The sequence below is a fragment of the Phragmites australis genome, chromosome 10 (assembly GCF_958298935.1).
Source record: "Phragmites australis chromosome 10, lpPhrAust1.1, whole genome shotgun sequence".
Classification (NCBI taxonomy): Eukaryota; Viridiplantae; Streptophyta; class Magnoliopsida; order Poales; family Poaceae; genus Phragmites; species Phragmites australis.
The window spans coordinates 14,546,259-14,557,695 of NC_084930.1; positions in this window are offsets into that span (position 1 = coordinate 14,546,259).

Consider the following 11,437-nt stretch of genomic DNA (forward strand, 5'->3'; position numbering starts at 1 on the left):
TGTCCTCCTTCCCGGTGTCATTCCCGTCCTCCTTGACGCTGTCATCCTCCTCCCCGGTGCCATTCTCGTCCTCCTCGACCCCATTCCTTGTCTTCCTCGACGCTGTCGTCGTCCTCCCCGACGTTGACCCCGTCCTCAGTCCCCAACACAGCATTCCTCGAAGTCGCCTGCCTCTATGCCGTCACCCCGTCCCCGAGGCTGCGTTCCTCCACACGGTCATCCCTGTCACTATCATCCCCGAGCTCCAATACATCATCTCGGTGAGTACTCCACCGCCCGCCGTCAACCTACACCTCCTAGACGGTGTTTGTGGTTGCTGCGAAGTGATAGGTATTGTGAGGTTAATGGTTGATTTGGTAATTCAGTTCTGGTTTGACCACTGGGTGGTTTAGTCAATTGAAATTGAGCTGAGTGAGCTCGGTTCTAGTGTTTAGAACTTTGGTTCTTTGACAATCGATTGGTGGTGGTGGTGTTGTGTTGGAGGTGCTTATTGACTGTATTGATTTTGCCTTTAGCCGAATTGCACTGTGAGTATTTCGGTCCCTGTGCTTATTATTGGTAGTCTGTACATTGCCAGTTAGGCTTGATTCCTGGACCAGGAGTTGTTGTATTTGTTGATTCAATTAATCTTATTTTGATTGAATTCTGGAAGAGCCAAAATATCTTTGGTACTGCTATGATATTTTGCTACTCATTTAGTGTTTGTTTCTCAAAGAGTAATCTTCTCCCCGTCAGTTTTTATGTCCAGTAGCATTGTCCAGGAAGAAAGGTCAATTTCAGAGAACATTTTTTCCCAGTTTTACATCTAGTTGTGATCTTAGCTTCTAGCCTAGCTTGTGATGTGTCAAATGGACAATTAGGGAGCAGGATATCGTAGTCCTGGGGCCAATTGTTATATTTATCTGAGAGCAATTTTATTCAATCATCCATATGCTGTTCAATTCATTATCTTGCTTGATGGGAGGTGGTTTTGCTTCTGTACTTATGGCACTTACATGTATGTTCATGTTTAGTGTATATGAACTACTTTGTTTCTTGATTTTTATATTCGGATGGTCCTCAAGCATATTTTGCAGTTGTAAATGATGGAAGGAGATAACTATTTACCATATAAATGACTGCAAAGCTCGACTGGGATGGTTATAACACATGCACCTTGCACGTCTTTTCACTATCCTAGTCGAGTTTGCAGTCGCATATAATTATCTCCATAATCTGATGCAGATCAATCAAATAATAGACTCTTTGTTGGATGGTGGTTGCATATAATGGTGGTGACTAATTTTTGCTTTTGTTTGTTGCTTTTCTTCTTACACCCTAATGTATAGATACTGATGCTATGCTTATTTTTGTACTGATCAATGCACCCTAATGTATAGATATTGATGCTATGCTTATTTTTGATATCCTGTTCTCTACGGAGAAGCAAACATTTCTTTTGAAATATAATAAAATAGTGACGATGATGATTGCGTGTTTGTCGATAGTGGAGAAGCAAACCTGTAATATTGTGTGTTTGCCAATGCCTGAAATACAATAAGATAGTGGAGAAGCAAACCTGTAATATTGTGTGTTTGTCGATGCCTGACTTGTAATATGTGTTCATTACTATGTATTAATGAAGGTATTTTTATTATTGATTTACAGTAAATATATGTATCATTGTATGCATGTATTGAGAGATAGACGGAGAGATTGAGGACAGAGAGAGAGTACAGAGGACAGAGAGGAGGACCATGAAGGGGGGAGAGGGAAAACAGTGCTGGCTCAAACCTTCGGTCGATAGTGATTCCAAATAGTCACTGCCGGCTGAAAGATACAGCCGGCAGTGATGCCTTGGGTATCACTGAAATCAGCTGGCAGTGATAACCCCTTTCACTGTCGGTCCACCGAGCCGGTAGTTTAAGAGTTCTTAGACACTCTGTGGCCTCTTTCATGTTAGCTTTCCTGCCAGCATCCCTCCTGTGATGCCTTGGATAGCAACATCGATGATTGCGTCCTCAATCAAGCCCTCCTCTTGACAGCGCACATGCACAAAGCGACTCATATAATCTTTCAGCGGCTCCATCGACTGCTCCTTAATTGCGAAGAGGTCATTGACGGTGAATTTCTCGGTTTGATTGCCTTGGAAATTGTAGAAAAGGGCATCGTGCAACTGCTCCCACGAGTAAATGGACCTATGAGGTATGACAGAGTACCAGGATCTTGCTATTCCTTTTACTGCCAACACAAAGGCCTTTGACAATGTTGTGTCATCTCCACCAGCAGATTCAACTGTTGCCTCGAAGCCCATGATGAATTCCCTCAGGTCTGTTTCTCCATCAAACATCACCACCCACAACATTTTGAAACCTGAAGGTCAGGGCTTGTTTTGCAAGCCAGTGGAGAGTGGGGATTCTGGATCGCCTGCGTGTGACTTATGACAAAGATCCTACACATGTCATACTGTAAATGCTGACAAAGGGGTGATAATTTTCAGTGTCTCTTCACCTTCTCATTGCAGTATGTTAATTTGTTCTTGCATTTGCCCCAGAGTTCTTCTATTTTCGTCAGCTCATCGGCGATATTCAGCCACCTTCCGACTTGCTGCCAAGCTCTCTAGAGTACGCTTCTTCTATGCAATTTGCCTCTCCAGGTCCTCAACTTCTATCCACATAGCTCTCTCTGCTTTGGTCTCTTCCTCTTCATCTTCATATTCTTCGAAGTGATCAAAATCCTTCTGCTTTTCAACATGAGGTGCCTTTCCCTTCACTGCTACCGAAGCTTGAAAACGAGTTCGAAGCTTGGTCTCTATACTTTGCATCAAAGAACTTGCATCCTCCTGATGACTTGGCTATTCACGAACTTGACCATCCCCATCAGCCAGCATGGGCACATCATTTTCTTCTTCCTGAACTTCTTTGACTGCCTCAGATGTGGTAATGTTTGAATCTGCCATGACCAAAGGAGCAGTCGTGTCTATGCCCCCCCTCTAGAAGTTATGTTTGTTGTGCCACTAATGCATCAGTGGCCTTCAGCTTCTTTTTGGGTGGCATGGCTTTGTAATGTACCGATTTGCACAGATGACGCCAATTGTTGGAAACTTGCGTAACCGAACAAAAGGGAGGCCTTCGGTTCACCAGTGAGATCCGAGGGCTTGGAGGGAAGTACACACAAAGTTAGGGAACTATTCACTGGTATTAATATCTCTTGTCTTTTCGGTTACCATGTCGTCCTATTTATAGGTTATACCCAACTGTTTTCTGTTACATTTTACACTATTACCCCTCTATCTGTCGCATTCTTAGTATATTCATGGGTAATTTGGTACTAACCTAAGTACAACCGGTTTATTTACAATCCTATCCCTCATTATCTTTGCACTACTACAGAAAACCCCTTCACTTCCGGTCCTCGACTATCACTGCCAGCTCGGTGGACCGGCAGTGAAGGGGGTTATCACTACCGGCTGAAGGATTCAGCCGGCAATGATACCCAAGGCACCACTGCCGGCTGAATCCTTCGGCTGGCAGCGATTCGCTGGCATCACTGCCAGTTGTATCCTTCGGTAGTGATTCCAGCAAATCACTGCCGGCCGAAGGTTTGAGCTAGCAATGTTTCCCCTCTCCCCCCTCCACGGTCCTCCTCTTTGTAGTCCCTCTCTCTCCTCAATCTCTCCGTCTCTGTCTCAATACATGCATACAATGATACATATATTTACTATAAATTAATAATAAAAACACCTTCATTAATACATAGTAATGAACACATATTACAAGTCAGGTATCGATAAACACACAAATATTACAAATCACCCCCTGAAAAGTCGGTTGAGTTGAACCAGTACAGTATCCCTCTACCTCTCCCGCAACGAGGACTGTGTCCCCGCACTGATGATTGATGGCGTGAGTACGTCCAGGGATGCTGAGGGGCAATGGTGGTGGAGCGAAAGACCCGGCAACGCCTAATCAACTGCAGCGTCGCCTATGCTCCAAGCTTACCGGTGTGTCAAAGACATCAAAGTTTGACTCTTGAACACCTCTAGGTTTTGAGCCTTCGACCTCCACCGCAGCAAACTGATGGGCCACCCTCTCGTCCTCCTCCTCCTGGGCGCGTTTACAGGATACTGCTTCTTGCTCCTCCACAGTGCACAGCTCACGAGCTAGCCTCTCATCCTCCTCCTCTTGGGCACGTTTACGAGACACTGCTTCTTGCACCTCCTTTGCATTGTCGTTGGAAGGCCATTGTGTCCAAGAGTCATCTAACGATACCAACTTCACATCATACATAGTAATTCATATCATTCGTTAATAAATGGAAAAATCTACGATTTACAACTGAATAAGTGCTGGTTCTATGATATGACATCCATTGTGAGGATGACAAGTTGGACCTAGTCCCACATGTCGTTGATGCACTAGTGGCATATCGTAGAACAGGTAATGTCATTCATTAATATTGTGTCAATTGTGGAAATAGTATACGTTGTCAAACCCCTTGGTAGCCTTCCTCCGTGTTGCATACTCTCTGCTAGAAGGTGAGGTGTCATCTGAAGGTCTCGCACGCGTGGACGACACGATCGGTTCATGAAACTCGCTGTTTGGGTTGATCATGTTCCAATAAGAACCTGACCATTTGTTCCCGAAGGGCATGTATTTCAGCAGGTTGTAACACACTTGTGCATTGTTTGGAGCGCTGCGTTTGAAGAATCAAAAGAATTAGTTCTTGAACACATGTAGAAATTGAAAAGAAGGCATCAATATGTTATTTCATACCTCAAGGTCATTGAACCTAACAGCTTCTCCATCTGTGCTAAATGTATGCATGAAAGTAAGCTCTGTACGTGAATATGAATACCAATTAAACTTAGATGCAATCATCGAGAAGATTAAATGATTGAGTTAACCTGTTTAGCATGTCGATGAGGTGTTGGTAAGTCATCTGATCTCTTTTTTTGAGTCCAACACAATGATCTTACTCAAGTCTGGGTAGATAATAAAGAGGATCCAATGAAAACTGCATAATATGTCACCATAGAAAATTAGTACTAGAATTGAGTTTCCCATAAAATGAGGACGCCCTTTCACGCAAGGATGTACTCATAGCTGCAGGTAAGAGTATAAATTTTTTGTATTGGTGGTGAAGCAGACACTTCAATAAGTTGGCCTCGGTGAAGTCTGGATTCTTCGTTACAAGTTTTTGGTTCATAAGGCTAAGATCGATGAATTCTACTTTCTTATCTAAGTCTTATTCATATGCTTGGATCTCCATTCTACGAAAGAGAGAAGTTAGCTATGCAATTTCAAGGTGCAAGATCATATAATGTGAATTATATGCATAAGTCACTTACAGAGTTCACGCTCTGACTATAGCCACATCGAGAGCATCTTCCTTGTACAGTTCATACAAGTGCAAGAATTCCAACCAGAAGAAGTCGTCCCCGTTGAGAATATATTCATCTTTGTATCTCACGGGGAATGCCTAAAAACCCTGCCTGGACTGCTCCAAATACCATTGATGTAATCGACGTATTTGAGTTGTAAGGTTTCTTTCTGTATCTGGTTTGACCAAAGGTTTTCCCAACTCAAACGACCATATAACATCCGACTTTGATATATCCGCTCCCACAGTAAGTCGCGCTAGTTCTTCTGTTGTTAATCTAGAAGAAGCCAGGAAGTCCGCAATGCTTGGAGCATCCTTAATGATTGGGCCTGGTTTGCTCACGGCCTACATCTTGCTGATGTGTTCAAAGTTAGTCGACGGCATACTTGAAGCCGACCTCATCTATTTAGCTTTGGCCATTTTCATGAAAACATTCATAGCATTTTCAGGCACAACAAGCTTCGGTGGAGGATGGAAATGAGACGTGACACTGGCGTCCATAATCTTTTTTTCCTCGGTAGTGAGTGAATCGACATCCTTAGGTTCCGCTAACTTTTTAGATGCCACCGACTTCTTAGATGATGTCATTTGCTTTGATGTTGCAGAACCTGATCTTGTTTTCTAAGCTGATGGCTGGTTTCTTGATGGTGCTAGCTTCTTGATCGATGGACTTCTTCGAGGTGATGGCTGAGGAGGTGGACTTCTTTTGGAAGATGGCTGAGGAGAGGGAGATCTTAGAGGAGATGTCAGCCCGGGGTGTAGTGGAGAGTAGAGAGTCTCGGGACCTGTCCTTGGTGGAAACACTATGTAGACCTTCTCCCACGCAATGAATGTGTGCTCGTTCTCCCCTATAGTGTTCGCCCCTTCCTCTACAGGGTAGTCCATCTCAACAAGGTGGTATTGGTCAACTGCCTCATTTACTTCGACCGCGGTGTAGCCCTCCGGTATCGGACATCCATGCAAATGTTCATGGGAGCTGCGGGGACAAGCCATGCCGAAAGCCACCTTGATGGTAATGGTCCTATCACCAATGTGTAGTTCACACAGTGTCCGTGTTGCAATGGGGTCCACAGGATAAGTGATGGGTTCAGCTCCCGAAACTCTCGTGGACGCACAGCTACCCCGACGACCACTGGGGCTAGAATGTGCAAACTTAGGAGACGTTGTCGATAATTGGCCCGAGTTGGAGGAGCCACCTTTTGCATGCTTTCACGTCTACTTTTGATGAGTATTTGTTGGTGCCAGTGTGTGACCAAGGCATCAATGATCATCAAGTGATCATCAACGAAATGCCCTTTGTTGCAAATCTTTTGGTGATGGACTCGAAGGGTATAGACATCATATTGGGGATGAACTGGCTCTCTAAGAATAAGGTTGTCATGGATTGTGGTCAGCGGACAATTACTCTAAATGGTCCGTCCAGCACCCGAATTCAATTGAAGCTTGAGGGTGTCGATTCTTGTGTTTTTGCTTTGAAGTCTGTCCCCACTATAGATCTGTTGAGTATTCTTGTGGTGTGGGAATTTCCGGATGAATTGACAGGGATGCCGCCCGACCGTGCAATGGAGTTCTCGATTTATCTCATGGCTGGTGTGGCCTTAATTTCGAAAAAGTCGATAAGATGTCGTCAGTGGAGCTAGCTAAGATGAAGAAGCAATTACAAGAGTTGCTTGTTAAGGGATTCATTCGTTCAAGCTCCTCACCTTGGGGATGTTGAGCACTCTTTGTGAAGAAGAAGGATGACACTCTGTGGATGTGTATTGATTACCGCCCACTGAATGAAGTCACAGTGAAGAACGAGTATCCTCTCCCTAGGATTGACATCTTGTTCGATCAGCTAACCGGAGCCCAGATCTTCTTGAATATCAACTTGAGACTGAGCTATCATCAGATTAAGGTTCAACCGAAGGATATTCCAAAGACGGCTTTCTCGACCCGCTACGGGCTATATGAATTCACCGTCATGTCCTTCGGATTGATGAATGCACTAGCATTTTTCATGTCTTTGATGAACACGGTATTCATGGAGGAATTGGATAAGTTTGTCATGGTTTTCATCGACGACATTCTCATATACTCCAAGACTGATGAAGAGCATGTTGAGCACCTCCGTATTGTTCTTGGTCGGCTCAGAGATCATCAGCTTTATGCCAAGTTCAGCAAGTGTGTGTTCTTGCTTAGGGAGGTAGCTTTTCTGGGTCATGTTCTGTCAGAAAATGGTGTTTTAGTTGACCCAAGCAAGATGCAAGATGTTCTTAAATGGGTACAACCCAAGAATGTCACAAACATCTGGAGTTTTCTCGGACTTGAGGGCTAATACTGTCGATTCATCGAGAATTTCTCCAAAAGGTTGCCAAGAAAATGACCGAGTTACTGAAGCAAGGCAACAAGTTAGAGTGGTCAAGTGAGTGTGAGTCCGCTTTCCAGACTTTGAAGAAGTTGCTCACGATCGCTCCAGTTCTCACTCAACCAAATATGAGCAAGGGTTTTGATGTCTATTGCAACGCTTCTCGCATGGGCCTCAGATGTGTACTTATGCAAGAAGGCAGGGTTGTCGCTTATGCCTCGCGACAGTTGAAGCGCCACGAGGAGAATTATCTGACACATGACTTAGAGCTGGCTGCAGTTGTGCACGCTTTGAAGATCTAGCGTCATTATATGATGGGGAACTTGTGCTGTATCTATACGAATCATAAGAGTTTGAAGTACATTTTCACTCAAGCTGATTTGAATATGAGGCAGTGGAGATGGCTCGAGTTGATTAAAGATTATGAACTGGAGGTTCATTATCATCCAGGCAAAGTGAATGTGGTCGCTGTCGGAGGGTGAACTCCTGTCGCAGGGATCCTGGGGGACCCCTTTTTAGAGATTCGGCCGGGGGGATGATCCTGAATATGTTCATCGGAGAAATAAATGGGTATGAATGCGATGGCCGGTGGTGTGGAGTGATCTAATGCGGAAAGGAGTAAATGAGCTGGTGTTTAGACAGGTTCGGGCCGCACGGGGGCGTAACACCCTACTCCTGTATGGATACTATATATGCCCTGAGAAAGTCCCTCAAGGATGTTGCTGGTTACAAGAATGTCTATCTATCTTAGAGCCTGGGGCTCTTTGTTCTTCGGCCTGTGATCTTCTCTTCTCTGCTTATGAGCAATTGTTTCCTCTTTCGAAGCTTGTCTTTTTTCTCTCTCTTTCTCCTCTGTCTTTCTTACTTCTTCTGTGCCGCCAGCTGCTTTAAATACCCGCCGGCAGCAGCATGCCCCGAACGGGAGGGGGAGCACGAGTTCCGAGACACCATAAATGGAAAGGGCGTCATCATTTCCTCTGGGCGAAGTCACCGGGGGTGGAAAATGTGTCCCACGCTCGGTCCACCATAAAAGCACTGGCAACGGGCGCCGTGGAGAGGGCCCACCGGGCAGCCGCAGAGCGGCCCGGCGTGCCCGTCCTGTCTTGTTCCCCTGCCACAGCAGCACGGCAGACGGAACGCCTCGGCCCTTACGACGTTATCCTGAGACGGGCCGGATGGCACGGGATGGGACCCGTGCATTCAATGACCCCACGCCCTTCTTCCAAAACGTGGCAGGAACTGACACCGAGCACGGCGGGAGCAATTGGAGGTGACAGGCCATGCACGCTCTTTAAATGTGGCTTTGGGCCTTTGACTGGCTGACACCTCATCGGTGGGCCCCTCGGGGGCCACTGTCAGGGGGCTTTCTAGGTCGTCGGGGAACCGAGGGCTCGGGGGTCACTGTTCACCTCCCCGAGCACTCTCTCCCGAGAATGCCCTTTCTTATCCTCGGGGAACCGAGTGCTCGGGGGTACTATTTACCTCCCCGAGCGCTCTCTCCCGGGCACACTTGTACGGCTCCTCGAGGGACCGAGTGCTTGGGGGCTGCTGCACGCAACCCCGAGCACTCTCTCCCGGAACTTCCTTCGGTGGATCCTCGGGATACTTGGGTGCCGAGGGGGCCACCGCTAGCGGCCCCGGGCATGTTTCTCCCGGTACTTAGCTTTCCTGGTCGTCGGGGGACTTGGGTGCTCGGAGGTCACCGCACACCTTCCCGAGCACTTTCTTCCCGGCACTTAGACTTCGTGGATCATCAGGGAACTGGGATACTCAGGGACCACCGACTGTGGTCCCGAGCGCCCTCTCCCGGGACTTGATCTTTTTCACCTTGCGGGGGAGATTCCACGGGAAGGCGCCATGTGGCGGATTGCTGGTCTGGCCTCGGGATTCGGGGACCCCTGGTTCCTGATACACCGACAGTCGCCGACACACTAAGCCGGAAGGCTCATTGTCATTGCCTTAGAGTTGAGCCTGAGAATGCCACACTTTGTAATGATTTTCACCGGCTTGGGCTCAAAACAGTTCTGGATGGCTTCCTTGACAATTTGGAGATCAAATCCACTCTGCTGATCGTTCTTCCTCTCAATGGATGATCTACCTAAAACTATATCGTAGCATTGTGTTCCCGGGATACACGAACATCTCTGTTTAAACGGTTTCTCAAATTTCATAGCCAATCTCTGGAAACGCGAGCGTCTTTGTTCCTACATCTGTTTGCGGTCACCATCAAACCTAGCAGCAGTCATCACTATTTTGCCGCTACCTTGGATGACCCCTTCCAAAACCAACCATACCGCTGAGTTAGTCTTTCCGCATTCTACGCTATGCTTCTCTCGTTTCACTGAAACACCACTGAAGCCTGATGTCGATGTCAGTGGCCACATGCCCGATCGCTATCTTTGATGACACCCGAACCACCACCACTACATAGAGTCACCTGTAGTATCCTTAAACTAGAAGCATAATCCCAGCCATTTGATCATGGGTGGTCGATACTAGATCTCAGTGTATCCCTTCTGTAATCCAATATGGTACTTGCATAGCATGCCAAGTCAGCGCCACATCATTTTCTTTAGCCTAGTTAGCAAGTCTGTTCTGCCCTACACTTCTTGAACCATGTATTATGATGTTGTCATGCCTAGCGCAATGATTGCACAATAAACTCTTTTTGCATAGGAAGATAACTCCAGTAAATTAGTCTTTCTTTTCAGTCTAATCCATCTCCTGAAAGCTCATTCTCTTTTCATCTTAACTCTGATTTAGGCGATTCTTGCGTATAAATGTTTCTAAAATTATACCTATCCAACCATAGTGTTTTTAAAGTACATTAATGATGTTTGGTATGTTGTTCTTAGTATTTTCCTTTGTGTTATTTGTCGGTAGTTATCGCGATTAGTTGATAACATTCCGGAGCAGTTCGATGGATTTCAAGACCAAGATTTTGACAACACTGAGCAGCATTGGGTAAAAGGCAAGTATCCTTGATCATCTTGAACCTATGATTTAAACTGTTTTGTTTTACAAAATTGCATGCAGTGTGTGTCAATATGATAGGTAGTCACCTATGTTATGGTTTTCCCTAGATTTTTCCTTATCATCATTTGGAACCTAGATTGTTTATGGTTAGGTATCTTTGTTGGGTAGATTTCTTAGCCATGCTTTTGGGATGTTGATAAGCGTCATATACTTGATTAATGAACTTATGCAACAATATTCATTAATGTGTTAATGTTCTAGCAACATGGAACTTTAGGTCTTGAGCAAAGTAGTGTTGTTGATGATAATGGTTATGTTGTTGGCTTAATTTGCTCAGTGACCTAAGTAAGGACTTGTTCGTGGAGCGACAACCCAAGAAATATTGTACCAATCACAAGACCTGGTATGGGACAGGCCTGGTTTATTAATTAATGGATTCCAGTTTTTGTGCGTGCCAAATGGAAGATTGGATGTTTTGGGATGGCAAAGGGCAGAACCATTTGGTTAGTGGTATGGGATGTGTAGTGGAAGGGAGAGTGAAATCTTTCTAGAGCTACAGGGTGCAAAAGGGGGTTTCTGGGTGGTGTGAATGCCACTTTGACGGTGGTGAAACCTAGCGGGCATGCACATACTAGATGAAACTTTGTAATGGCTTTGAAGTGACTTTTCGGGTGACACACCACTAACGTGTGTTAAATGTCTAGCTAACACGGCAACATGAAAATCATGACTTGTGGGGAAAGCAGACAACCT